Source organism: Miscanthus floridulus, chromosome 8 (assembly GCF_019320115.1).
Source record: "Miscanthus floridulus cultivar M001 chromosome 8, ASM1932011v1, whole genome shotgun sequence".
NCBI classification, from domain to species: Eukaryota; Viridiplantae; Streptophyta; class Magnoliopsida; order Poales; family Poaceae; genus Miscanthus; species Miscanthus floridulus.
The window spans coordinates 6,690,818-6,697,782 of NC_089587.1; the positions used below are offsets into that span (position 1 = coordinate 6,690,818).

Sequence of the window (6,965 nt, forward strand, 5' to 3'; positions counted from 1 at the left end):
GTTGGAAGTAGTGTTTTGGGCTGGGCCTTCCGATCAGAGAGGCCGTCCGGAGGCGGCTAGAGTCCGAGGCGAGCACTCCGGTCGAAAAGATGGGCCGAAGTAGTCGATGAGCGGGCGCTGTTCCCCTTCGGCCAGACCTTTCGGTCGGTGACTGGACCGTTCTTTCGGCCTGTTGTTTTAGATCCTTGGGCCAGCCCATGAGTTGTGTGCTGGCTGCTTGGACCGAGCCTTGCCGTGGAAGCCGGTACTCGAAAGATCCCGGGTTTATGAACCGGCAATATTATTGGGCCAATATAGTCACTGTTTCTTCTTAATGTAAGAATGCAATGCCCCTTCTCTTCTCTTTCTCTTTCTCTTCTCTTTCTCTTCCCCGGTTAGCCGCTCATGATTCGCTGGCTGCCCGCTGCGACGACGATAACCTCATCGGGAAGGTCACATCGAACTTGATTACCAGCTTTCCCTTCTTCCCAGGTTCCTTCCTGATTGGCCACCCTTCGTTCTCCAGCACAACTTCGTACCCAGGGCGCACAACTTCCTCCACCCTCACCGGCAGATTCCGTCCATCGAGGGTTCTGAGGTTTATCTCTGCCCCAGCGAGGGCATCTACCAGAGGGATCTCCTGCTTTACAAGAAGGTTGTTTCCTTCAAGATTGTACACATAGTGGGGCTTTGAATCGAGGACAAAGGTCAGGTCTTGTGCTAACTGGCCATGCAGAGCTTATTGCCTTTGTTGGGGAATGTAATCTTGGTGCCCTTTTTCCAGCCAGGTAACACTTCAACTGCCAAGACCTCTGTTTCAAGTTTCAACTTCTACTCTTCTGCATAAGATGAGATCCGGATGAGTCAGAGAATCAGCATAATTTCTATCTCAGTAAATGCAAAAGCAAACTGATTCAACATACTAAGCTAATCATGCTGCCATGAACTTGACAAAAAATAAAAGGAAATAACTTTGTGATAGATATTTGTTTCAAAAGTAACAGTAAGGACTTAGGATCCATAACTAATTAGCTATCCCTTCACATTGCTTAAGAATTTTCTCCCAAAAAGGAAAGTTGGCACGCAGGACTTTGTCATGAAACAAGAAGTATAGAACTAGGACTTACCAAGGAAGATGTCAAAATGGCATGATTGATGATATTCCTCATTCAAAAACTGTTTTCATGTCAAGCAATCAAACCACTGCAGGCCCACTTCTCCTGAATAACACTGGTTAGACCGCTGAAATCAGGAGATCGATGAAGCCCTGTCACCAGTCCAGGTTCAAAGGCTGGCACAAACTTAATAAAGGGGTGTTTGATTCCACCTAGTCCCTGTCACATCGGATGTTTGAACACTAATTTGAAATATTAAACATAGACTAATTATAAAACTAATTACACAGATGGAGGCTAATTTGCGAGACGAATTTATTATGCCTAATTAGGTCATGATTCGACAATGTGGTGCTACAATAAACATGTGCTAATCATGGATTAATTAGGCTTAATAGATTCGTCTCGCTAATTAGTCTACTCCTGAGTAATTAGTTTTATAATTAGCTCATGTTTAGTCCTCCTAGTTAGCATTCGAACGTCCGATAGCCCCTGGATCCAAACACCCCTCTAAGAACAAAATCTGGGGGACAGTCTCTCCCCCTGGTTAAGTTTTTTATTTACCAGTCAGCAGGCTCAACAGTGTTAACTTAATAAGAGTTCATGCAGACATTAGCCTGCCCTTGCAGTCAAATGCTCAAATTAACTTTCTAGAATTTCATTCTGGAGTGCTAAGAGGAGGTAAAAAAATAGTATGCATTATGACTGCTTTGCAGTCAAAGAGCCAAATGTGACACTGTTGCATGTTTGCAAGTTCCTGTAAAACATGGTTAGATACGCAAACAAAAATAAGTCCTGGTGACAGATTTTCAACTCAAGCACCATTGTATATGCATTCAGCCTTCATGTTTTACTAAAATCAAAACATACATCTTGCCACCGCCACCCCCCACCCCTCCCAAAAAAACTGGGAAAGAAAAGTTAAACAAAATATATACGCCCTGTTCGCTTGGCTTATAAGCCGTACTTTTTTCAGCCAACGAACAATATTTTTCTCTCACAACAAATTAGCCAACAGTACTTTCAGTCATGGCTTATCAGCCAAACGAACAGAGCAATAATGGACTCATAACATGTGATGCAAACAGAAGATAATTACAAAATATATATTAGCAAAGCCAAAGCATATCTTGATTGTCGCAGAAGTCATGTCTGTGTGGGCTTGAATTTCCAAATTATCTAAATGTGTTATTGACCCAAACTCTTGTCCACCAAAAAGGAAAAATCATAACATTGAGGAACAACTTATGACTACAAAGATATCATAGAAATATGAGGAAAGTAGTACAACATACCCATCTGGCTTTGCAACATTCCTAGTGATCTTCATTTTCCTTTATGTTCCATTGTACAACTCTTCAAGGGTACAAAGTAATGTTTTTTCCACAGGTGGTGGCTTTTCTAGATGGCTTGTACTGGAACCACTCTCTTTCCGTGAACCAGAAGGAGCTTCACTTCTACTGTTCCTTGCTGAAGTCCATTGTGATCTTGGTTGGAATCGTGTCCGGTCTTGGTCAAAGGAGTAAGTCCTGTTGCTTGCCATGAACTCAGCAAAGAAATCATCCGGGTCACTAGGATTGTACCAGAAATTACTTGGACCACTTGGGCCAGCAGTTGTGGAGGACCGGCTCTGGGAACCAGGTGGAGGCATCCCCTTTAAGCCTTCCTCACCATATTGGTCATAAATTGCAAGCTTCTCTGGATCGCTTAGTACCTGCACTAATCATCTAGAGTTGGTCAGCAAAGAGCAAATAAGTAACACAGCTCTTGAACTGAACTTTTGCATTTCGGAGTCCTAGAAGATTGTATGCAATGATTTTTCAACACTACAGGCAGGAAGTAAAATAAATACAATGGGTGCAAGTCCATGTGAAAGTGACGATTAGAAGAGAAGGAAAACATTGTGATTTTGCTCTCGTCTTGCTATTGCATTTAAAGTTTTAAACAATATGCAGTAACTGTACTCATGTTATGTTACATTATTACATCACCATAGTAAATGCTGAAGGTAGATGCAGACCATGAGAGAACATTTTTAACTCACAGAAGTTATCTTATGGTAACAAAGAAGTCATAACTTCACCATTTCAAACCAATGCAAATCAAATTAATTACAAGTAAGGAATAATACTTCCAAGATGGTGGGACAGTATGACTACTTTTGAAACTTATAAGTACAACAACAGAATCACAACATGTTTCTTTTAGCATAAAGCATCACCAGCAGCTTGTATTATAAAATTGTATCCTTTTTCCTAATACTTTGAAGTAATCAATTCAGACAGATGATAAATACTATCGCTTTGTGAATTAAATAAACACATGAACCTATACGTTGCACTTTGTATATCCTAGATGCACACTGAAAATGGTAAACAGGAAGTTAAGACAATTTGAGGATACATTTAGAGGAAACATAACTTCACTTATCTATAACAACTAAAAACTTTCCACGTGACCGTGTATTGGTATCAGCATATTACCAACCAAATTAAACCAAAGGTTAACAGCTATCTTTTTCTTCCAAAACTGGGATCATGTGCTCTTCCTAAATACATCACATTGGAAGGAAAGTTCGTCTGCTAAATTCACTTGCCTCATAGGCCTCGGTTATCTGCTTGAACTTTGCCTCAGCCTCCACCCCTCCAGTCGGATTCTTGTCAGGATGCCACGTCCTCGCAAGCCGCCGATACGACTTCTTGAGGTCCTCCAAGGTCGCATTGCGATTCACCTTGAGGATGTTGTAGTAATCCATTCCAAAATGTGCAGTGAACCCTAGATCATCGTTTCTCCAAGCTCGTCTGCTTTTTCAGGAGCCTAAATTCACAGAACAGTTGTGAACCCCGGTTTACATTACATCGAGTGGTCCTTCAAACTTGGAGGAATATGCTTCACAAGAATCACCAGGAGACAGGGCGGACCAAGGACATGGGTGTGCACACGTACACCCAATAATTTGCACAAAAAAATCGAAGTTAGTAGGTATTATACATCCAGATCCGGGTATAAATAGCAAAATTGCTTAAGTTAGGGTTCGGGTGCTCGGTTTCACACAGCAGGAAGGAAAGATAAGGTGCGCATACCTGGTGGGTGCTCGTCGCCGGCGAAGTGACGACGAAGACCGGGCGCGAAGGGACCGACCAGGTCACCTGGCGTAGGGCAAGGGCGGGGCGGGGGCGGCGGTGGCCAAGTTGAGGCCACGGGAGAGAGGGGGAGAGCGCGCGCGCTGCGGAGTGAATGGGATTTTTTTAAGTTATTTAAAGATAAATGCACTCTGTTGTCCCTTCGTGCCAAACAGTAAATAAATAGTGCTTTTCAAGGAATCAATCAATCTCAACTTTTTAAGTAATAAATAAATCGTAGTTTCTGTATATATATAAATAAATATATATACATATACTAATATTTATGATACAACAAGTATCATTAAATTAATGATAAATTATAATTTATAAGAAATATAAATGTTAATACTAGTTTCTATATAAATAGTTAAACTCAAGATTGTTTGACTAAGAAGTGAGACTCACATTCACCCAGTTCGCTTGATCGTATTAGGTATGCTTATTAGCCATGATACAGTGCTTTTTTCTCACAACAAAACAGCATCAGCCGGCTTATAAGCCACAGAAACGATCAAGCGAACAGGGTGAATATTCTTGGGACGAAGGGAGTAGGTTTCAATTAGATCCATAATAATTTCAAAAGTTCATTTTTGAATGATAATAGACAAGTACACCACTACATATCAGAGGTCCATAGATCATCTCATGCAGTGTTACTTCTTATTGACAACCTGACACTTACTAGTATATAGCAATTCTCTGAGACAAAAAAAAGAACTAAGGCTGTCGGAGACGTGTTGATCGTTTATACATATGAATTGTGATTTAGAGAATAAGTGTATGAAATGTTTACTAAGTGGCCGCGGTGTAGATTGATCACTGCTTCGTCCAAACCTAGCGTGCAAAGATTTACTTTATCTTACACATACATTCCCAACGGCCAAAATCGGACGTTGTAATGGGATGGGTCAACCCACATGTCTATTGGAAAATTAGGTCTAAGGATTTTTGGCTTAATGGATGAATCAGTGTACGGTGTTCCTTAACTGTGTGTTTGGTTGGGGTGGGGGGGGCTAGGTGGGTAGGTGGGATGGGGATGGAACGAACCCACTTACAGCCTATTTAGTTGGGAGTCGAGGAGGGACATGGACGTGGTTCATGCGTGGGTTCGATTTATGAGCGACTACACCCATCTTTACACATGGGCACAAACCCTCCATGTCTTGTTTTTTACTTGACGGAATCCTCGAACAATACTAAACATCTTGTGAAATTTGTGTTACTCTCATTGCAGCACACAAGAATCGCTTAGCTACGCTAAAGAGGCACCATGATCTGCAAATGTGGAAGGAGGAGAATAAGGAAGGTGAAAGCACATGAGATACAATAATGTTTTAGAAAAACTGAAAGAAACCATAGACAAAGTCTTGAAGGACTTCAAGATATATGAAATTTTAAATCCAAGTACATCTATACACCTCAAGCTTTGTCTAGATACATATATATCCACTTAATTCACGTTTATTAGAGTGAATTGAGGTAATATTTAGTTTAAATTCTATTCCAATCTACTTCAACAACACTAACTATATATATCCAAACAATGCCTTTATCATACAAATCTTTAGTTTCGAAGACCAAATTTCACTATGAAAGGATCAAGATGCCCAAGAGGGAGGGGGGGGGGGGGTTGAATTGGGCTAATTCTAAATTTCTTTGCAATAATTAAGTCATACGGTTAGCCCAATTAACCTCTTGTGCCTAGAAAGTGTTTCTATTAATCTATCGCATAAAAGTTTAACAACCTATGTTCCAATCCTACTCTAGCATGACAATTATATGAATGTAAATGACAAGAATTGAATTGTTCAAAGTAAATGCTCAAAGTAAAGAGAGAAGGAGGAACGCGGCGATGTTTTGCCGAGGTATCGGAGAGTCGTCACTCCCCACTAGTCCTTGTTGGAGCACCCGCGCAAGGGTGTAGCTCCCCTTTGATCCGTGCAAGAATCAAGTGCTCTCTACGGGTTGATTCTTTGACACTCCATCGCGGTGAATCACCCACAACCGCTCACAACTTAAGTTGGGTCATCCACAAGCTCCGCCGGATGATCACCAAGCTCCCAATCACCACCAAGCCATCTAGGTGATGGCGATCACCAAGAGTAACAAACACTGAACTCTCACTTGACCATGACAAGCCTAATGAGAAGGGTGGATGCACACTTTGCTACTCTTGCTTTCACTAATGAGGGCTCTCTTTGGGATTCTCAAATCTCAATCACCTCACTAGGACCTTGCTCTTCTTGGCACTCTCAAAGGTATTTCTCAGCTGTTGGAATGAGCAAAAGTCCCCCCCCCACACGAATGGAGGAAGTATTTATAACCATGGCTGAAAAACGAACCGTTATGTGCCTCTACGGGGTGACCGGACGCTCTGGTCATGTTGACCGGACGCTCCAGTCAGTTCTCCCTGAACTCCAGTGTTTAAGTTGTGACCGGACGCTGGACAGCGTCCAGTCAACACTGACCAGGACTGCGTTCGGTCGTGATTTTCCCTCTCTGGAACCTTACTGGAGTCGACCGGACGCTGTGACTCAGCGTCTGGTCACTTCACCTCTCAGCGTCCGGTCGTACCAGACAATTTCACCTTGATCAAATGAACTGACTGGACTCTGCGCCAGCGTGCGGTCACCCCCGGAGCCAGCGTCCGGTCAGTATTTGACCCTCCATTCACTTTCAACTCTCGCTCATATGTTAATGAAGTTTGCTCCAATGGATCTAAGGGCTTTTTAGGAGCTATCTAGTG

General features: G+C 42.2%; 1 pseudogene; it reads right to left on the reverse strand.

The window, feature by feature from the left end:
• Nucleotides 1-382: 382 nt before the first annotated feature.
• On the reverse strand, nucleotides 383-3,849 carry LOC136468493 (uncharacterized; annotated as a pseudogene).
• Nucleotides 3,850-6,965: the final 3,116 nt, after the last annotated feature.